Below are 24,301 nucleotides of genomic sequence, written 5' to 3'. Positions count from 1 at the left end.
AAAAGCTTTACATAAATTATTTTTAGGTGGAGTTCCCGTTATAAGAGGAATGCATTATAAGAGCATTTACTGGACAGATATTCCAACCAGATAAAGTCCAAACTATGCCCATACACTTGAAGTTCATTCTTTGAATTACCATACTGGGATTGAAATTGAAATACGACATAACAGTCAATCAAGAGAACTTCAATTTATTTATCATACAGGAAACAAATACATTATGTTTAGAGAAAAATGCAAGTGTTTTAACAAAAAAAGTTTGAGCCATGTACATGTATATATAGTACGTAAAAAAAACTACTTTTTATTTTGCGATTTCACTTTTCACAAAGAACCAATGTCCCTGTGTATCACGAAAAATGAAGGATAACTGCAAAAGATAGCTATGACAAGCAGAACGGGATTTTGAGCAAAAATTGGATTTATCACAAACAGATTGTAAGTAATACTAATATGCGAGTCAATCTATTAACCAACATGAATGCCATTGAAAGTTATAAAGGGTATAGCATGGGGCAAATTATTAACTCTTTCGCTACCATAAGCCGATGTCACGGCTTCCGAGGTAATATAAGTACAGACCATAAGCCGATGTATTGGCTTATCATGAGGGTTTCACTTTTCTTTTCATTACGGAGCACACACATTAGCTAGACAAATCAAACTCTGTCTCTACCAAAACAATTTGGTTGCCAATCACCCGCAACCAATAGAATAATTTTTAGCCTAACAGTTTCATTTCTACTTATTATCAAAACAGAAAAACCAGATCATTATCGTCATGGCAATAAGAAACACACAGCGTTCATTCAACGCAAAGAAAGCGTCAGAACATTTGTGAGATTGGGACTCACTAAACAGTTTCATAGTTATTTTGTAGAATTTTTTTGAAAAAGATGCATTTAACAGTGAAACGGTAGGTTTTGATTTTTGTGATATTACTTAAATACTAGCTGTATATCAGTTTTTTGAAAATTTGTTTGAATTAATTTTGTTTGGTCAGAAATTGATGTGATAGCAAAGGTGTTAAATGTATTTGCCAAAAGTAATATAATTGAATTTTTAAGACTAGAAGTGATTTTTTATCTCTATAATTGTAAAATACCTCTAAAAAAAATTTTTTTTTTCACTAAAGCTCATTCTACGTTTCTCAATATTTTGGTCTATAAACACCGTGATTTACCTTCACTAAGTTCTTGTGTCCACTCTCTTCTGACCAGAAACATCCCAAAGATGTATGTAAGCTGTTTGAACCTTAAATTGCCAGTTCTGTAGATAACTTGACTAGCATCAAAGAGGATGCAGGACATGTTATGGCAGCACTCTGCAATGATTCATAACAAAATAGAAATAACAAGTTTTTTTTAATAGAACCTTTTCCGATTTACATTAACTGTTTTCAACATACGCTTACAGCAAATCGTTTGCAAGTTCATTGATTGCTGCAGAAAAAACAAAAACTGAGCAAGTAGAAGTGTATTTGGTATTCTAGCCCTGACATTCAATCACAGCTTTTATATTCCTCACCGGTGTAGTCTTTAGGCATTAGAAGAGCATGACTTAAGCAATGTGAACAAAATTTCAAAAGCGATCACCAAGTCATGAAATCGATTGTCAGTTGTCTGACCTTGATTTGGACTTGGCTTCTAGATATGATTGTAAGGTAAAGTTTAGAGCTCGTCACCATGGGTGTTAACTGCAAGTTTCTGTTCCTGTCTCAGACGCTACGCTAACCTATAGTTTGTACAAGTGCTATCGCCGGTAAACAGGTAACAGGAATGCAAGAACACGACAACTATAAACATGCAAGGGTGAATAGGAGCTGTGTACATAATTGAAATTAAGCAGTTATTCACAGGGCATAGTCCAATTTGTAAAACATAATAACCAGAACCTGACGTTCAACCAAATTATTGTTAACCTTTTCCACACCGTTCCCGTAAATCTTATGGGCTGAGAGCGCAGTCTCAGCGCACCAAACCCGTAATTGCCATCAGATCTGAGTCTTTGATAGGTATTTTTTAAATTCATTTATTTATTTTAAAAATGGCACTAACATTTTTCATTAATATTTTGAGGAGTTTTAAAAGATATCATACTACTGTTTTGAGGCTGTAATTACTCCCTTCTACGCATGTGCAAAAAGAACACTTTGTTAGAAGTTGAACGGTCTTTATGGAAAGCTGATCATCATGAACGGATGCGATATTTGAAGCGCTATTAAAAAGATTTGTTTACAGGAAGATAACGACAGGTTTGAAAGTGAAGAAGGGGATTTTAGACCAAAAAATGTGAGGAAGCCGATGAAAATAAAAAAGAGAATCAACAAAATGAATGGGATTGCGAAAGTGAGACTGAAACGGCCGGTGTTGAAACGGCTAATAATGACGGATATCAAAGAGGAGCTGATTTAAAACCAAAATAATTACATTTTGCTAACAGTCTGGCAGGAGTATAAGTTTGAATTCTTAAACAGGTAGGTGTTTTTTATTATTCAAAGCTTTTTAAACATCGGTCACTATAAATATTATTTTGAACGAAACAAATAAATATGGCCTTCAAAAACATTGCGATGCGTCGGAGCCTGTTGATGATAAAGATTTAGCGAGTTGTTTGTTTAGTTTTGCATTTAGGTATTCTCAAAAAGCCTACTATGCTGCCTTACTGGTCCACTGTGACATTCCTTTATTATCTACGCTGATTTTTAATCAATTTAAAAATTGAAAGAAAATTAGAAGCAAGCTTACACTTTATTGACAATTTTGAAGACCCTACTGGCAATAAAATGTTCAAGTTAGAAAAAAATTTTGCCATGACATGCGACTGGTTCTATCCTGTTTTTCACTCTGATAAATTTATATCTGTAGATGAAAGCTTGCTGGCATGGGAAGGATGGCTCAACTTCAGACAGTATATTCCATCTAACAGATCTAAATTTGGAATTAAGTTATTTGCTTTCCGTTGCTGTCTCTGGCTATGTGCATCAGTTGTCTGTATACATTGTCGACGAGCAAGCTGAATGCACTGGCAGCGGAGTCACAAGTGGAATATATTTGTGCAAGTCATGTTTTGATCTTTACCATGCTAACTAAATTTATTTACAAATGGTATTTTATTGTTTCCGCAAATGCTTCACTGCTTTGTATTGCTAGCATTTTTACATAAATTTGCTAATCTATTGTATTAGTTGTGCATTGGTGTGCTGCATTTGTTGCACACTTTCATCTTCAGAGCAGCGGTCTAATCAAAAAGTTCTGTTCTCATATTGTTTTGCAATCTAGTAGTCCATGATTTGCTGTTTCTGCTCATAATAAATGTTACTTCATGTTTTTTGCTGCTTCACCAAATGTGTGAATATAGGCTCACGACTTAATTCTTCTTGCACACAACCGGTTAATGTTTGCTGCAGCACACATAAACCTGTGCATTGACTTTATATGCAAAACTTTTACATAGATCTATAGTCTTAAGAAATGCATAAAAACTAGAGCAAAAAATCGTAACTGCATATAATTATATATGTCTAGCTGCCAAGTTTTTGCAAGCTGTGTGGAGGAAAAAATCTCATTCTGCAGGAAAGTTTCTCAGCTTCCAGATGCATATTTATTCACAGTTTTTGTGCCAATTTGCACAAAAGTTGGAGCAACCTTGTCGGGTGACTGTCTTGCGCTGCTTATGGACAAGGCGTCTTGAGCATTTCCAGTGGCGCTCCCGCTATACATTGGAGCTCATAACTCCACTTTCAATGCTCTTGGACGACTAATTTTTTTTGAAATTGTTGTGAACATATAAATCCATGCAGGAATTATTTATACAACATTGCAAAATTGCTTTTAGTAAATATAAAAACAATTGAAAATGACCGACAAAGATAAAAAAACTCGTCGCTTCAACGAATTGAGAGTTTTGCAGGAAAGCAAATGCAAGCTAGCTACATAAAAAAAATCAGCTTGTAGAGAAATTTCTCAGCATTCTTGTGCATGTTAATTTATGTATCTACCTCAATTTTGATGAAAGTTGATGCAGTTTTTACGCAGTGGTATCGAAGGCTCAAATAACCATAGTAAATGCTCTGGTGCGCTGGGGGAATTCCAGCCGTAAGCCCGCGGTCACTAAAGGGTTAGTAAGAACTCTGCACCAGCTTCATGAAGCTAAAAAGTCATACATAATAGTTACATATATATGGAAAAAGAGACAAACCAAAAAGCAGAAACACTTATTCATTACTAAGAATGATTAACAAAGCTGAGAATATTAACCAGCATAATGCGCAGTAGCACTGACATACATTTGCTGCTTGAATGGTATGTTTCCAACAAAAAAAGCGGGTTCATTTTTTTAAAAAGATTACTACTCCCTAACAAGCAAAATGATAACAAGCCACGGAACTACGAGTTAGCAACCTAGGCAGCTAAGTTGTACATGTAATCCAGATGAGTCTATTACGGTTTTTAGCAAGGCAAATAATTAACCAATATTTGAGTGTTCACCAAACTAAATTTTCTTTAATGTGACATTTTTAGCGGCACAAAGAAATCAAATTTTTGATGATCATTTGCACCGACTTGAGGCAGGTGGTAAGAGTGAAACAAACTAGATTTGTTCGACTTGGTCAAAAGCGTATAAAAGTATTAGGCACAATTAGCCGCATCAATACTTGTTACAGAAATATCTATCATACTAAGATAGAGTTTAAAATCATTTCTATGAAAAGCCTGTTGCAGTGGCTTCTTTTTGTCCTGGGAACATTTAAAATCCTTTAATAGAAAATGCAAAACCTATGTAAAATATATAGTATAATATAAAATTAAAACTGGTAGCAAATTTATGTTAGCTATGACATATTTTTATTGTAGTTTTACATTAGCACTATTTGTTCTAAACAGTGTGGTAACTACATGATGTATTTAACAAACTAACGTCAACTCCTTTACTACGAAAGGAATTTCTTTACTGCGACATAAGTAATTAGTGACACCTAATTTCTAAAATTTGTCTGTATAAATGGTTATAACTTTAAACCACATGATCTATTAACAGTCTTTTTATAGCAAATTAATCAGTATAATAATACGTTAGTTGATGCCGCGAAAACTATAAAAAATGTGTTGCAGAATGAGAGGGAACACTTTTCGTTCATTTTGAAATTACCGTGAGGTGAGCATAAAACTCGAGTCAGATGATTCATGAATATTATTAGTTTACAATATATTATTACTGATAAAAATAATTACTCTCATCAGCACTATTACTCAATAAAATTACCCAGTCCATAGAACTAAAACTAGTAAAAATTTGTGGCTGTTATGCCTCTGACATGACTGTCATTTCTAAGAAGAAATTGTCATAAAGCAAGTATTCGCAAAGCGAAACTACACTTGGGTTGTAAACATATTTTTATTGGTTCAACATATACAAACAATTGCTTTTTTCATTCAGGTATATATACAGTGAAGTAATTTGTCAATTACTCACTAATCATAAACAATTTGGGTCATGATCTCAGAAACCATGGTTAAATCAGTGGTTTGAGATTGGGAGTTATCTACACTACTATCAAAAGGAGTGAGTTCACAGCTATTTTGCAAAACAAAATTTTGATTTTACCTCAATTACAGCAGGTTTTATGGTCAATAAACTGAATGCATGTAATTAATGCATGCTGAATGCTGAAACCATTAATGCCAAAACATAGTTCCGAGAAAACAAGTGTTGAAGTTTGAGAAACAAAAACTAATGCACAATTGTGTTTACATTTCAAAATGTCATAGCAACCAATATCAATCAAGATGTTGTGATATTTATCTAGATTTCTGAATTTATATCCAGAAAATTATGCTGAAGTTAAAAATCTAAACAGATTGTAGCTGGTTGTCATAGAAATAGCTGTATATCTAAAAAAATGTATTACTTATTCAGTTAGTGCAGCTTTATAGTCGGATAACTCAACTTCATGGTTTGCGACTTGACCATGGTTTTTGAGATTGCGACCCATTCGTACAAAAGCTTGACAAAGCCACATCATGCAGCACTTGGTTATGCGAAAACACTTTGACTATCTTTACTGTCCTACTAGGTTCACAGTAGCTCAGGAGTTGAACAATTTGATTCGCACTGAAACAGCTTCGTCAAAAGAAAACAGAAGCAATCAGTGTAAAATCTGCTTTGTATTACTTTTACGTCATGCTTTGCTGTATTTGAGAATCATATTGTATACGTGTATAATTCAAAAAAAATACAATACCAGAGGTTTCCAAGCTTTTAATATTAATCGAGCTAATTATTATTATAGCTAATTTAATTCTTAAATGATTAAAAAAATAACTGAGACAATTTATGCGTAAATTATTGGTGAGCTTGCAACAAAACTTACATTACAGTTATTTAGTCTCAAACCATTTACCGTATCTTACTCTGCTGTGTTGTAAGTGCAAAATATGGGGAAAAGTGATCACAAGATCTTAAAAGATCAAAAGCAAACAGTTAATCGCAGCCATCACAAAAACGTCATAGGTTGGAATCCCTTTACGAAACGGCTAAAATGGGGTGTAAGTTGCGCAATGATGGCTTCTGTTTAAACTTTTTTGCAACCTCATTTGTCAAAATATTTTTACAAATTTACCTCATGTATTCAATAAATCATGTCTATTGTCCTTAGGTGACTATTTCCTGATCATTGTAATGCTGTCACTTTGAGCACTGATATCTCAAAACCTCGCCTAAAAATTATTTTATTTTTTAACTTTAGTTCGAAGGAATGTATACCATCCTCTGATGACATGAGGAGCCTGTTGTCACCTGCGATAGTCAAAGGATTCTGCAGAAATTGTTCATGCTTTTTGACAAGAATTATGGGTCACATGATCAAATTACGACAAAAAAATTACACCAAGCTGAAAAAATTGTAAAGTAGCGAGCATTTATAATTGAGCATGTATATTTGATGAGAGCTTCCCGGTAGAACCCGAAGTGTTTGTCATAAACTAGTGCTACGAGACGTTTTATACCGAGGCTGTGATTGGCCTTTAATTTTACGTGATAACACTGCATGTCAGAACAATAACTACATTGAGTTGAGTACATAATCAAAATACAGGGATTCTAACCTACGATGTTTTCCTGATGGCTGCGATTAACTGTTCATTTTTGAGCTTTTAAGAGCTTGTAATTACCATTCTACAAATTCTGCACCTACAACCCAGTAGAGTAAGACATGGTGAATTTTTTGATACCAAATAACTGTAATGTAAATTTTGTTGCGAGTCGACCTTTAAATGCAACTGCATTTTGACAGCATGTTTATAAGCAGGCTTGATGTAAGAAACAGAGTAAGAGTCATACCACAAGTTCATGATTATTGTGGATCATGTCCACAAATTATTACTTCACTCTTCAATATGTTGAAAATGCTAAGAGGGGTTAAAAATTTAATGATCTTGCTGGAAAATAGGAAATTTGAATTGCCACTTGATGTTATAAAAAAATTGCTAAAAATATTTGATGACCAGAATTCACAATAGCACTTTTAATTGTATCATAGTTTGGAAAACACAATAGATTATTATTATTAAATAGGAAAATTTAATTGCCACTTGATGTTATAAAAAAATGCTAAAAACATTTGATGACCAGGATTCACAAGAGCACTTTTAATTGTATCATAGTTTGGAAAACATAATATTATTACATGAACAGAAAACTCCAGAATTTAGGTGAGCAAGAGTGTTGCCTAAAACGGTTAATACAAGTTGTTTTTTAGTTATAGCTAAAAAGCCAGTGTGCCTGGTAGTGATATGGTAGCATCATTACCATATCGTTCTTTATAGAACAACGTAATACACTATTTATTAGAATACAACATATTTTGGTATACAAATCGCTATTCTCATAAATGTAATGGCTTTTGTTAAAGACCTAACTTTCACCAATGAATGAAGTGTGCCCTCAGGTTAGCATGGCCCCTATTTTTGAACCCGCCGTCTATGAGATTTTTTATATACACACCAATCAACAGAAAATTTTACATGTAAAGATGCGAACAAAAAGCTAAAAGTGTGTTGCAGTGTGTTCTCGGCCTCTTTTGCTAATAAAATAGGAAGCAATCAGTAATCCATTAATCAATTAATCAATTAATCAGCTACTCACTAAAAAAAGTGTTTTGTACGGAAAACTTTGTAAGAGCCATAGAACATTGATCTTGGCTAAACGCGTACGTTGTGCTGAGCTGCACTGCACAGCCTGTTGTATGCACTCAGTTAATGGACTACGTACAAACCTGCTTGTGTTTTAAAACGTTTCAATTCTGAGAACCCAAATTAAACTCATTAAAAAAATCAGTCAAACTTTGCAAAAATGGTTAATATTTTTATATTAACATTTAAATATTAATATTTAATAATAATATTTTAATAAACTTTATACTAAATTTATACATAGTTGAAATACTGTACATAAATAGAAAAAACGGATAATTTGTACATACAACTTCATACATTAGTATTTTGCATCCTAACTATTGTTTTAGTTATTTTTTTTGATTGCCAGTGCTATGGTATTTTGGTTTAGCCAACTGCCCAATGTAATTAATGACTGCAGTCTCCAGAGCCAACTATAATCATCAAAAGATCAAGACTAAAAAAATAAGGGCTCATAAACTCACCCTTTAGCTTTTTTAAAAACTTGTAGACCGATATGATTGGTTCTATGAGGAAATGATCGAGGGACTATAGTTCGGTGTGGAGAGCTCATCTTTATTCTCCAGATCAAACAACTTCTACAAAAGTAAAATGTTTGTAACATAATATTAAGTAAGAAAGTTGATGACCACTTTATGCATTGAGCCTCTGACCACCTTTTATTTGGTATTTGCAGACATGTTGAAAGTGGGCTACCGTTAAACCTATATTTGAATGCTAACTCTATTTTAATGGTACTGCTATTTGAGACCACTTAAAGCAATTGTTTGAAAAATTGAGGGCCATTTTTTATTGAAGGATGGGAGTAGGACTGAAAGATAGAGTGTTGTTGCATCAAAATAGATGCGTTATGGTATTTTTTGAGGTATTATTATCGCGTTTATCAAAAGTTAAAAAAAAGTTTGGGGTATCGATCAAGTCTGAAATAAATTAAAATTATACCGCAAAAGGGTTCACTTTATGCAAAGAAATTCAAAGCAACAGACAAATGGCAACAAGTGTTGAAACTAATGTGTTGAAAGGTCTATGCGAGGTCATTGAGTAAAAAGCTTATTAAGTGAACTAGTTAAGGATGACCTACCAGCCCTTGAAAATCAGGTTGGTTACGCATCCAATGACTGGGAAGAAGCGTTGAACTAGCATTTGAGATCTGTTCATCATTGAAACATCTCTCAGGAAAGATGACTTTAATGACTACGTAGGCCTAAACAGATAACAAACTACTGATCCACGACCAGTTGATATGTTGGTGGAACTGCCGATAAATTTGATATAGGCATACATAAAGTGCTTGCCAACTGGAAAGCAATACATGAGCTGTTATGGATGAGCAGCTTTCAATGCAAGCAGCTGGGCAAATGGCTTTGTACTAGCCTTTGTTATGAAATATTACCCAAGCCTGTGTCAGTAGACAGCTCGCACCTCTGGTAGTTAAAGTGCTAAAATTTTCAAATAAATTAAGTAATTCCATGTCAATAAGATAATACCATAGTCGTTAAATATAAATATAAACTTGTAAAAATTCATGAATTGATGATATGTCAAGTTTTAACGCTTTGATCCTTGCCGATCTTATCAATGCGTGTCAGTAAACCTGGGCAATATTTTCAGCGATCCAAAGAATAGTATAATGATATTTGATCAAACACTAGTAAAAAACCTACCACCGATGTCATCAAACAGAAAAAAATGGTATTTCACCATTGTTCGGGCTGAAACTATAAACTTTTGTACAATTTTAAAAACTTGTAAAAAAATTTACAGATCATATCCATCCAGCACACGCTCAACATCATTTCATGACTCAAAATATACTGGAAAAATATAGTTAGTAAAATATTTTCCACCTACAACACAACAAAGTAAGACTTGGTTAATCTTTCCATACTAAATAACTGTAATATAAATTTTGATGCAAGTAAACCTTTAACTCTTTCACTACCACATGAAAATCTTACCGAATGAATATTCTGCCCAAATTAATGAACCAACTTTTTGAAAAGCTGATATACCGCTAGTAATTAAGCAATATGTCGAGAATAAAAGCAGATATCACTTTACTGTAAAATGCATCCTATTCAAAACAAAATTTTCTACAAGATAATTACAAGGTGATTTTTACTCTTGTGCAATATCGAACGTTTTATTTGTGTTGAACGAACGCAGTGTGTTTTTCCTTGCTATGACGATAACGATCTGGTTTCACCTTTTTGAAAAATAATTAGAAATGGATTAGTTGAAACAAAAATTTTTTAGGTGCACGTGATTGGCAACACAATTGTTTCACTGGAGACAAATTTTGATTGGTCTAGCTAATGTGTAAGCTTCGCAATGAAAAGAAAAGTGAAACCCTATTGAAAAGCCAATATATCGTTTTACGGTCACTACAATTATCACCGCGATTTGTTGACAATACTTAGCTAAAAATATTTACATTGATAGCAAGTAGTTGGCAACAAGGTTGTTTCACTGGAGACAAAATTTGATTAGTCTAGCTGTTCTATAGGTTTCATAATTAAAAGAAAAGTGAAACCATAATGAAAAGCCGATATATGTCTTACCGCCTGTACTTGAACTACCACTAAAGCTGATATATGGCTTACAGCCTGTACTTGAACTACCACTAAAGCCGATATATGGCTTACGGCCTGTACTTGAACTACCACTAAAGCTGATATATGGCTTACAGCCTGTACTTGAACTACCACTAAAGCTGATATATGGCTTACGGCCTGTACTTGAACTACCACTAAAGCCGATATATGGCTTACGGCCTGTACTTGAACTACCACTAAAGCCGATATATGGCTTACGGCCTGTACTTGAACTACCACTAAAGCCGATATATGGCTTACGGCCTGTACTTGAACTACCACTAAAGCTGATATATGGCTTACGGCCTGTACTTGAACTACCACTAAAGCCGATATATGGCTTACGGCCTGTACTTGAACTACCACTAAAGCTGATATATGGCTTACGGCCTGTACTTGAACTACCACTAAAGCCGATATATGGCTTACGGCCTGTACTTGAACTACCACTAAAGCTGATATATGGCTTACGGCCTGTACTTGAACTACCACTAAAGCTGATATATGGCTTACGGCCTGTACTTGAACTACCACTAAAGCCGATATATGGCTTACAGCCTGTACTTGAACTACCACTAAAGATGATATATGGCTTACGGCCTTTACTTGAACTACCACTAAAGCTGATATATGGCTTACGGCCTGTACTTGAACTACCACTAAAGCTGATATATGGCTTACGGCCTGTACTTGAACTACCACTAAAGCCGATATATGGCTTACGGCCTGTACTTGAACTACCACTAAAGCCGATATATGGCTTACGGCCTGTACTTGAACTACCACTAAAGCTGATATATGGCTTACGGCCTGTACTTGAACTACCACTAAAGCTGATATATGGCTTACGGCCTGTACTTGAACTACCACTAAAGCCGATATATGGCTTACAGCCTGTACTTGAACTACCACTAAAGATGATATATGGCTTACCGCCTGTACTTGAACTACCACTAAAGCTGATATATGGCTTACGGCCTGTACTTGAACTACCACTAAAGCCGATATATGGCTTACGGCCTGTACTTGAACTACCACTAAAGCCGATATATGGCTTACGGCCTGTACTTGAACTACCACTAAAGCCGATATATGGCTTACGGCCTGTACTTGAACTACCACTAAAGCTGATATATGGCTTATGGCCTGTACTTGAACTACCACTAAAGCTGATATATGGCTTATGGCCTGTACTTGAACTACCACTAAAGCCGATATATGGCTTACGGCCTGTACTTGAACTACCACTAAAGCTGATATATGGCTTATGGCCTGTACTTGAACTACCACTAAAGCCGATATATGGCTTACGGCCTGTACTTGAACAACCACTAAAGCCGATATATGGCTTACGGCCTGTACTTGAACTACCACTAAAGCTGATATATGGCTTACGGCCTGTACTTGAACTACCACTAAAGCTGATATATGGCTTATGGCCTGTACTTGAACTACCACTAAAGCTGATATATGGCTTATGGCCTGTACTTGAACTACCACTAAAGCCGATATATGGCTTACCGCCTGTACTTGAACTACCACTAAAGCTGATATATGGCTTACGGCCTGTACTTGAACTACCACTAAAGCTGATATATGGCTTACGGCCTGTACTTGAACAACCACTAAAGCTGATATATGGCTTACGGCCTGTACTTGAACTACCACTAAAGCCGATATATGGCTTACGGCCTGTACTTGAACTACCACTAAAGCTGACATATGGCTTACGGCCTGTACTTGAACTACCACTAAAGCCGATATATGGCTTATGGCCTGTACTTGAACTACCACTAAAGCTGATATATGGCTTATGGCCTGTACTTGAACTACCACTAAAGCCGATATATGGCTTACGGCCTGTACTTGAACAACCACTAAAGCTGATATATGGCTTACAGCCTGTACTTGAACTACCACTAAAGCCGATATATGGCTTACGGCCTGTACTTGAACTACCACTAAAGCTGATATATGGCTTACGGCCTGTACTTGAACTACCACTAAAGCTGATATATGGCTTATGGCCTGTACTTGAACTACCACTAAAGCTGATATATGGCTTATGGCCTGTACTTGAACTACCACTAAAGCCGATATATGGCTCACGGCCTGTACTTGAACTACCACTAAAGCTGATATATGGCTTACGGCCTGTACTTGAACTACCACTAAAGCCGATATATGGCTTACGGCCTGTACTTGAACAACCACTAAAGCTGATATATGGCTTACAGCCTGTACTTGAACTACCACTAAAGCCGATATATGGCTTACGGCCTGTACTTGAACTACCACTAAAGCTGATATATGGCTTACGGCCTGTACTTGAACTACCACTAAAGCTGATATATGGCTTACGGCCTGTACTTGAACAACCACTAAAGCCGATATATGGCTTACGGCCTGTACTTGAACTACCACTAAAGCTGATATATGGCTTACGGCCTGTACTTGAACAACCACTAAAGCTGATATATGGCTTACGGCCTGTACTTGAACTACCACTAAAGCCGATATATGGCTTACGGCCTGTACTTGAACTACCACTAAAGCTGACATATGGCTTACGGCCTGTACTTGAACTACCACTAAAGCCGATATATGGCTTACGGCCTGTACTTGAACTACCACTAAAGCTGATATATGGCTTACGGCCTGTACTTGGACTACCACCAAAGCCGATATATGGCTTACGGCCTGTACTTGAACTACCACTAAAGCCGATATATGGCTTACGGCCTGTACTTGAACTACCACTAAAGCTGATATATGGCTTACGGCCTGTACTTGAACTACCACTAAAGCCGATATATGGCTTACGGCCTGTACTTGAACTACCACTAAAGCTGATATATGGCTTACGGCCTGTACTTGAACTACCACTAAAGCTGATATATGGCTTACGGCCTGTACTTGAACTACCACTAAAGCTGATATATGGCTTACGGCCTGTACTTGAACTACCACTAAAGCCGATATATGGCTTACGGCCTGTACTTGAACTACCACTAAAGCTGATATATGGCTTACGGCCTGTACTTGAACTACCACTAAAGCTGATATATGGCTCACGGCCTGTACTTGAACTACCACTAAAGCTGATATATGGCTTACGGCCTGTACTTGAACTACCACTAAAGCTGATATATGGCTTACGGCCTGTACTTGAACTACCACTAAAGCCGATATATGGCTTACGGCCTGTACTTGAACAACCACTAAAGCTGATATATGGCTTACGGCCTGTACTTGAACTACCACTAAAGATGATATATGGCTTACGGCCTGTACTTGAACTACCACTAAAGCTGATATATGGCTTACGGCCTGTACTTGAACTACCACTAAAGCCGATATATGGCTTACGGCCTGTACTTGAACAACCACTAAAGCTGATATATGGCTTACGGCCTGTACTTGAACTACCACTAAAGATGATATATGGCTTACGGCCTGTACTTGAACTACCACTAAAGCCGATATATGGCTTACGGCCTGTACTTGAACTACCACTAAAGCTGACATATGGCTTACGGCCTGTACTTGAACTACCACTAAAGCCGATATATGGCTTACGGCCTGTACTTGAACTACCACTAAAGCTGATATATGGCTTACGGCCTGTACTTGGACTACCACCAAAGCCGATATATGGCTTACGGCCTGTACTTGAACTACCACTAAAGCCGATATATGGCTTACGGCCTGTACTTGAACTACCACTAAAGCTGATATATGGCTTACGGCCTGTACTTGAACTACCACTAAAGCCGATATATGGCTCACGGCCTGTACTTGAACTACCACTAAAGCTGATATATGGCTTACGGCCTGTACTTGAACTACCACTAAAGCTGATATATGGCTTACGGCCTGTACTTGAACTACCACTAAAGCTGATATATGGCTTACGGCCTGTACTTGAACAACCACTAAAGCTGATATATGGCTCACGGCCTGTACTTGAACTACCACTAAAGCTGATATATGGCTTACGGCCTGTACTTGAACTACCACTAAAGCTGATATATGGCTTACGGCCTGTACTTGAACTACCACTAAAGCTGATATATGGCTTACGGCCTGTACTTGAACTACCACTAAAGCTGATTTATGGCTTACGGCCTGTACTTGAACTACCACTAAAGCCGATATATGGCTTACCGCCTGTACTTGAACTACCACTAAAGCTGATATATGGCTCACGGCCTGTACTTGAACTACCACTAAAGCTGATATATGGCTCACGGCCTGTACTTGAACTACCACTAAAGCTGATATATGGCTTACGGCCTGTACTTGAACTACCACTAAAGCTGATATATGGCTTACCGCCTGTACTTGAACTACCACTAAAGCTGATATATGGCTTACGGCCTGTACTTGAACTACCACTAAAGCTGATATATGGCTCACGGCCTGTACTTGAACTACCACTAAAGCTGATATATGGCTTACGGCCTGTACTTGAACAACCACTAAAGCTGATATATGGCTCACGGCCTGTACTTGAACTACCACTAAAGCTGATATATGGCTTACGGCCTGTACTTGAACTACCACTAAAGCTGATATATGGCTTACCGCCTGTACTTGAACTACCACTAAAGCTGATATATGGCTTACGGCCTGTACTTGAACTACCACTAAAGCTGATATATGGCTTACGGCCTGTACTTGAACTACCACTAAAGCTGATATATGGCTTACGGCCTGTACTTGAACTACCACTAAAGCTGATATATGGCTTACGGCCTGTACTTGAACTACCACTAAAGCCGATATATGGCTTACGGCCTGTACTTGAACTACCACTAAAGCTGATATATGGCTTACGGCCTGTACTTGAACTACCACTAAAGCTGATATATGGCTTACGGCCTGTACTTGAACTACCACTAAAGCTGATATATGGCTTACGGCCTGTACTTGAACTACCACTAAAGCCGATATATGGCTTACGGCCTGTACTTGGACTACCACCAAAGCCGATATATGGCTTACGGCCTGTACTTGAACTACCACTAAAGCTGATATATGGCTTACGGCCTGTACTTGAACTACCACTAAAGCTGATATATGGCTTACGGCCTGTACTTGAACTACCACTAAAGCTGATATATGGCTTACGGCCTGTACTTGAACTACCACTAAAGCCGATATATGGCTTACGGCCTGTACTTGAACTACCACTAAAGCCGATATATGGCTTACGGCCTGTACTTGAACTACCACTAAAGCTGATATATGGCTTACGGCCTGTACTTGAACTACCACTAAAGCTGATATATGGCTTACGGCCTGTACTTGAACTACCACTAAAGCCGATATATGGCTTACGGCCTGTACTTGAACTACCACTAAAGCTGATATATGGCTTACGGCCTGTACTTGAACTACCACTAAAGCTGATATATGGCTTACGGCCTGTACTTGAACTACCACTAAAGCTGATATATGGCTTACGGCCTGTACTTGAACTACCACTAAAGCTGATATATGGCTTACGGCCTGTACTTGAACAACCACTAAAGCTGATATATGGCTTACAGCCTGTACTTGAACTACCACTAAAGCCGATATATGGCTTACGGCCTGTACTTGAACTACCACTATAGCCGATATATGGCTTACGGCCTGTACTTGAACTACCACTAAAGCCGATATATGGCTTACGGCCTGTACTTGAACTACCACTAAAGCCGATATATGGCTTACGGCCTGTACTTGAACTACCACTAAAGCCGATATATGGCTTACGGCCTTTACTTGAACTACCACTAAAGCTGATATATGGCTTACGGCCTGTACTTGAACTACCACTAAAGCTGATATATGGCTTACGGCCTGTACTTGAACTACCACTAAAGCCGATATATGGCTTACGGCCTGTACTTGAACTACCACTAAAGATGATATATGGCTTACGGCCTGTACTTGAACTACCACTAAAGCTGATATATGGCTTACGGCCTGTACTTGAACTACCACTAAAGATGATATATGGCTTACGGCCTTTACTTGAACTACCACTAAAGCCGATATATGGCTTACGGCCTGTACTTGAACTACCACTAAAGCCGATATATGGCTTACGGCCTGTACTTGAACTACCACTAAAGCCGATATATGGCTTACGGCCTGTACTTGAACTACCACTAAAGCCGATATATGGCTTACGGCCTGTACTTGAACTACCACTAAAGCTGATATATGGCTTACGGCCTGTACTTGAACTACCACTAAAGCTGATATATGGCTTACGGCCTGTACTTGAACTACCACTATAGCTGATATATGGCTTACGGCCTGTACTTGAACTACCACTAAAGCTGATATATGGCTTACGGCCTGTACTTGAACTACCACTAAAGCCGATATATGGCTTACGGCCTGTACTTGAACTACCACTAAAGCTGATATATGGCTTACAGCCTGTACTTGAACTACCACTAAAGCTGATATATGGCTTACGGCCTGTACTTGAACTACCACTAAAGCCGATATATGGCTTACGGCCTGTACTTGAACTACCACTAAAGCCGATATATGGCTTACCGCCTGTACTTGAACTACCACTAAAGCTGATATATGGCTTACGGCCTGTACTTGAACTACCACTAAAGCTGATATATGGCTTACGGCCTGTACTTGAACTACCACTAAAACTGACATATGGCTTACAGCCTGTACTTGAACTACCACTAAAGCTGACATATGGCTTACTGCCTGTACTTGAACTACCACTAAAGCTGATATATGGCTTACGGCCTGTACTTGAACTACCACTAAAGCTGATATATGGCTTACGGCCTGTACTTGAACAACCACTAAAGCCGATATATGGCTTACGGCCTGTACTTGAACTACCACTAAAGCTGATATATGGCTTACGGCCTGTACTTGAACTACCACTAAAGCTGATATATGGCTTACGGCCTGTACTTGAACTACCACTAAAGCTGATTTATGGCTTACGGCCTGTACTTGAACTACCACTAAAGCTGATATATGGCTTACGGCCTGTACTTGAACTACCACTAAAGCTGATATATGGCTTACGGCCTGTACTTGAACTACCACTAAAGCTGATATATCGGCTTACGGTAGCGAAAGAGTTAAAACCAGTCTTTATTTTCATTGGAGGGTCAGTGAATGTCTCAATAGCTTAAAACCTTCCAGTTAGCAAAACCAGAATACATTGAAATCAAGGCTCAGAGGCTAACCATGAGACTAAACCATAAAAATACTCATTTTAATATTATCACCAGAACTATATTGAATGCAAATTTTAATTTTTTGTAATAACAGAGAAAAACCATTCTAAGTAGTAACTCTATGTTGTTATTACTGTTATATGAAACAATACCATTTTAAAGTTCTTGTTGGCATAAGTAACAGCAAAAAAAAAACAACAAGAAAGGCGCACAGCTAATGGCTAAGTCCTGGCAGTTGTTGTCTAAATTAGAGACCATATGAATGCAAACCTGGAAAGAAAATATGGAAAAAAGTTAGATCGTTTTATCTGGTCAGTACATACCTGCAATCAAGAGCAAGCCAGGCATTGTAGCATTATTACGAAACTCAATATCGGACTCTACAAGAAAAACGACAATTGATTAGCATCCATTTATGTTGGCAAGTTAGACAGTACATCACCAGTTAGACAAAGACATGAGTAATGAGTGTAACCAGTGCCAGCATGTGGTTTACAGCGATTGATGAGATTAGCTCTTTCTCTGAACTAAACAGCAAACAGGTATGAGATTACATAATGCCATACACTCAGCTATATACAAAGGGGTGTTTAAATAATGCTTCTCACTAGTTTAAGACCTTTATTTCTTGAACGGGGTTCTATGTTTGGCTCTGAAAGCTAAAGCTCGAGACAAAAACTTGCAAACTAGCATATTAATGTGTATACGAAGAGCTTCACGATTTTGCATGTACCTGTATCATGGTTCGTTAGACAATCTTCAACAAAATTTTTACAAACAAAAGCAAGGGTAAGTCAAAATAGTCATTTTCTCTCAAATAATATCTGCTACTGTGAATGTTTACATAACCAGATAAACTCATTCGCACCCATGCGCGAGTTAACGCAAGTTAACATGCGTATTTATAACATTGTCAGGCACTCAACGCGTGTTTACTCGCGTCTGAAATTTACCAACTCTTTGCATCATTATTTTTTAGTTATAAAATAATACTTTTAATTTGCTATAAAGAAAGATTTCTGGCCAATCAGACAAACTTTAAAATATGCTTCTGTGACATCTCCGACAAAAGTTATAACCCGATTAGTACACCTATCTCAATATCTACCAAAACCGGAAATCATCATGCTGACTTGAAATTTTATCGTTTGTGATAATCTTTTTTCAACTTCAGCAGTAAATACGCAGATCAAAAAGTGGTAAGACACTGAAAGACTGCATAAATCAAATTAAAACATTATTTTTAATGTTTCAAAGTTTCTATTAACTTTTAATTTTGCCAATTTGAATCGTTATGCTCGAATAAAAATGCATTCTTCACGTTGCCAGCTGTAGTCAGACTGACGTTATCTTTCAGTTTCGATAGGATCATATTGGTTCTGAGAGCTGTCTATGATATCTGAAAAGTCAAGAACAGAGTTATTGAACATATTTTTATTATTTGAAACATTTTCATGAAGTTTTATTCGTGTTATATTGGCATATATATTTGCTATGCTTTTGTTTGAAGAAAAAATTCAAAGTTTCTCGTTGGGAAAAATTTGAAGTTTCATGATTTTCGTGTTCGTGACTAACTACATCTGTATAAATAATCTTTATAACTATGTATTGTCTGTAATAAATAACTAATTTCAGTCAAACTTAGTATATTTTGCAATTTTTATGGTGCAAATCTAACTTTGTTTCAGCAAATGACATTTTTTTGAAAATTGGAAATTTCCTAAAACTACCTTCTTTAATGCATGAATCTACATAAAAGGGATACGAGTTGTTTGTATGAATATAATATAATTTGAAAACGGAGATTTGGCTGGTTCTTTTGAAATTTAAATGAGTAAATTATTTTAAGTTTGTTTTTTGTAGTAGTAATTTGAATTACGGCAACTTTCCGAAAATCAGCAGTATCTGGGGCAAATCGCCTAAAAATTAGGCAGGTGCGAATGAATTAATATCATTCAATAAAATCAATAATATGTAAATCCCCGACAAAGAGTTTTTCTCATGTCATGCATATCTAATACGCTTCACAAAGCCCTGCAATTATCAGTTCCTGCAAATTACTTGACATTTCTACCGCTTGCTTCAGCTTTTATGACTATTATTGCTTCAGCTTTGCTTCAGCTTTAGCTATTATTGGCTTGCGTGCTCTGGTGGGTTCTTGTCCCTGCTTAGTGCTTTATGTATGTACGAAGATGTTGGTTCTAGTAAGTGTTTCCGATCAAGTTTTATTATTCACAGGTGTGTTTTGCCACTCTCTAGCTAGCTCTGCCCTATAAGCCTGACTCTTATTCGCTCCGAGAGCCACATAATGCGTGTATAATGAGTCTGTGATAATATTGCAAAATACTAGATAAACCGCAGTGAAAACATTGGCCTTGCCTTGAATGTGGCAGCAGTGAATAACAACCCTGTCATATTTAGCCATACCATGTCAATTACCTTTTTTGGTCGCTATAACTTTATCTCTATTTCTTTCTTCAAGTATATGGAACAATTCAAGTACTGTTCCATATACTTAAATTGTAATTACAGGTGAAAATGATTTTCTATCATTTTGCAGGTACAACTACAAAAACATTGAATCTTAAATCCAAAGAATAGAGAGTAAACTTTTAAAAACACTACCCTGCTCAAACTTAATTTAGCAAGTAGCATTGACTGAAACATGTTAGATATCCAGTGTTATATTTCAGCAGCCTAATTTAATCCATAACACCAGAATAGTAATTGTGATATTAAAATACAATTATAATTATTTCCATAGATGCATTAGTCCATAGCAGGCATAGTTGTTGAGTATCGCACATCTTTCAAGCGACTAATCCCAACATTTATTCATTGTGCTTCAATAATTCATGTGCCAAACTCGAACTCAGAAGTCAAAATTCTAGCAAACATGATAAAAATACTCAAACTTTCTAATGCCAAAAATTGAGAGAAGATAAACTCACATTTCCAGTGAGTATAATTACTCAGGACAAATATTAGGGGAGAAGTGGGATATATGGAAACAGGGGATACATAGGTATCCCATTATTAGAAATTGTTTACTTTATTTTAGTTTTCTATTGCTTGTATAATATTGTCCAATCCAAAAATAGGTCACTGCTGCCATCTTAGTTTCTGTCAAAGTGAAAATGTCAAGCATGGAGGTAAGTTACCTTTCATGAGTACTGTTTCGTAAATTTACTTAATATTCTAGCAGGTTTAACATGCAGCAAATGAATGACGTTTACTCAAATTTTTGTTTTTAACATAAATAAACATCTTTTAACCGATTTGAGACAAAATTTAAAACTAATCTGTAAATAACTTGAGAGTTATGGCACTTTACAAAAGTTATAAGCTGGGTATACATGGGCCATTAAGGATGAGGGTAGTTGGACCAGTTGGCCCAACTAATCTACTGCAATGCAAGTGCAAAAACGGATAGATGGGTCAAGCGGCCAAGTATAATTTTATCATAACCCATTCAATTTACGCTTTTAGCCAATACCATAGTTTTATAGAAAGAAAGCAGCAAAAATCTATACGTCAAATAATGTTATGGGTAGTGCTGTAATAAGATATTAAATGAAAAGCTTTCAGTTATATGTATAGCCTAAGATCATGAAATTTGCCCTTATGCCCAAGTTTCCTCAAGTGGTGGCCTCTGAATCCTCCATACTGACCCATGCATCTTTCTTCAAAGATAGATGGCCCATTGACTTTACTATATGAAATTATTTGAATGCAGTTGAGAGAGCAAAAGTAAAACCATGTTCACCGATGCACTTAACCAAGCTCTAAGAGCATGCAAAATTATAAATACAACGCAAAAAAACCTTAGTTATTTCATATTAAAAATGTAACTCTTTTATTGGCTCAAGTATCCTACTTCTCACCTACTCTGCACTAACAAAAACCAACCACAATACAAGGACAGCACTACGCATGATGGGTAAGGTCTGTTGGTTAGGTTATTGAAAGCTGGCTGAAATCATCATTGTTAAAGACAGGGTTTATCTCTATACGAGGGTCAGTGTATGTCTCAATAGCTCAAAACTTTTAAATTAGACAAAAACAATACATTTAACTCAAGGTTCAGAGGCTAACCAGGATACTACACCATGAAAATATTCATTTCAATGTTATGACTAGAACTATATCGGTTGCTAAATGATTTTTGGTAATTACAGAGAAAAACTATTTTAAATTGTACTCTTTTTGCTATTATTATTACTATATAAAACAATGTGAATATTAAATTTTTTGTTGGCATAAGTAACGATAACAAAACAACAAGAAAAGTGCACAGCTAAAGGCTAAGTCGTCGCAGTTGTTGTCTAAATTAGAGACCATATAAATGAAAGCCTGGAAAAAAAAAGAAAAAAAGTCAGATTGTTTTATCTTGTCAGTACATACCTGCAACCAAGAGCAAGCCAGGCATTATAGCATTATTACGAAACACAATGTCACACTCTACAAGAAAAAAAGACATTTGATTATTAGCGTGCATTTATGTGGACCAAGTTAGAGAGTACATCACAAGTTACACAAAGACACATGAGTAATGCATGTAGCCAGTGCCAGCCAACAGAGACAGTGATTGTTGACACCCTGTTGACATTGATTGATGAGATTAGCTCTTTCTCTGAGCTAAACAGCCAACAGGTATGGTATTACATAATGCCATACACTAAGCTATATACAAAGAGATGTTTAATTAATGCTTGTTACTGGTTTATGACCTTTATTGCTTGAACTGGGTTCTATGTCTGGCTCTGAAAGCTAAAGCTAGCTGGAGGCAATACATGTCCCGCAGGATACTGGAGAAATATCAAGCAAATTTTGGTCATTGAGTTTTCTGATGATAGGCTACACGCAAATTCGTTGCAAACTAGCATAATAATGGGTATACGAAAAGCTTAATTATTTTTAATGTACCTGTTTCATGTTTGGTGAGTCAATCTTCAAAAAATGTTTTAAAAAAAAACAAGGCTTATGGCAATATATAAATTTCCCCTTAAAGAATATATGCTACAGTCAATGTTTACATAACCACATTAATTATATCAATCAATAATATAAACATCTGCAGCAACAGATTTTCCTCATGCCATGTGTATCTAATACGCTTCACAAAGCTTTGCTAGCAAAGCTTTGCTGGCCCTTAGTTCTAGGCTTCTAGCATTATAAAACGTTTATTTTACATGAATTTTTTTGTCTTGAATCTCTATACCGAAAGGTTAACTACTGCTAACCTTTGCCTTGAAACGGTAGCTTTGATTAGCATATAGTAGGCCTACGGAACTAATTTTTGTATGAGTATTACAATATAAATTATATATTCTTTCAGAATTCAATTAAAAACTCTTTCTGTAAACCATTTTTAATTAAACTTTTGTTATAGATCTTTGAATCACTTGAATTTTTGAGAAGTTGGAAAAATTTGGGATTTTAAGGATATAACGTAAAGCATGCATCCGACAACCAGCTAGCAATGGAAAATTATTCAGTGATGCATATCTACCAATGTCTACCAATGATCGCAACACTCGATTCCTGAAGATCGCTTGACATATGAGCTTGACTTGACTTGAGTATGAAGCAAATGTTAAGCTACAGTCATCCAAGCTTTCATTGAAAGTCGTATATTTTTGTTACTTTGGATGAGCGACAACAACAAATCCTGTAGCCCAATGTAGTCCCCAAAGTTCAAGGTAAAGTAAAATCTAAAGCAAAAGCACACATACCTGCTGCTTTCATTATCTGTTTCATTTCTTAAATACAGTTTTATCCTACTCACGTTGGTCTAAATCAGAAACTTGCAGCCACATAGATCTTCTGCCAGCTCAGTTGTCCTCCATTGATAATACTTGCACTAAAAAGCGTTGCTGACATGAGATGAGTTAAATGAGCTAGATTTGAAGCTTAGATTCGATCCCGAGTGCACTCCGAGTTCACGCAAGCGATAGTAAATCCTACAGAAAGAAATGTGGTTATCAGCACAATTAAATTAGGTGTATGCCCATACGCAGCTACGTAATTTGTTTAATCTTTTGGCTGTTGGATAAATGAAGACTCAGGGTTTACACAGCTGTCTGCAGGTTTGAAGCAGGCCTTACCTTAGCCTATGCAGAAAAAGTATTGTAACTCTTTGATGATTTCAACATAACAGAGAGAGTTTACTATCAGGCTTGTACATTTTTGATGGTTTTAATTTATACGCTACGCTACAGCACGTACACTAATATGTATAGACAATATACATATATGTTTAAAACAATAGCTGGGAGAGACTTGCCAA

General features: G+C 36.5%; 1 long non-coding RNA gene across 3 annotated transcripts; it reads right to left on the bottom strand.

Moving 5' to 3' along the window:
- Positions 1-1,203: 1,203 nt before the first annotated feature.
- Positions 1,204-23,909, bottom strand: LOC137396901 (uncharacterized). Of its 3 annotated transcripts, XR_010978650.1 has the most exons (7): positions 23,801-23,909; positions 22,417-22,473; positions 18,336-18,392; positions 9,280-9,402; positions 8,663-8,776; positions 4,004-4,154; positions 1,204-1,327 (listed from the first exon to the last, which is right to left on the bottom strand). It is a non-coding gene; the product is annotated as an uncharacterized lncRNA (long non-coding RNA). The 3 variants fall into 3 exon arrangements; XR_010978649.1 differs by lacking the exon at positions 1,204-1,327 and having other exon boundaries at positions 3,571-4,154; XR_010978651.1 differs by lacking the exons at positions 1,204-1,327; positions 9,280-9,402 and having other exon boundaries at positions 3,571-4,154.
- Between the last annotated feature and the right edge of the window lie 392 nt (positions 23,910-24,301).

Source organism: Watersipora subatra, chromosome 5 (assembly GCF_963576615.1).
Source record: "Watersipora subatra chromosome 5, tzWatSuba1.1, whole genome shotgun sequence".
Taxonomy (NCBI): domain Eukaryota; kingdom Metazoa; phylum Bryozoa; class Gymnolaemata; order Cheilostomatida; family Watersiporidae; genus Watersipora; species Watersipora subatra.
This window is presented reverse-complemented; position numbering and strand designations above follow the sequence as displayed.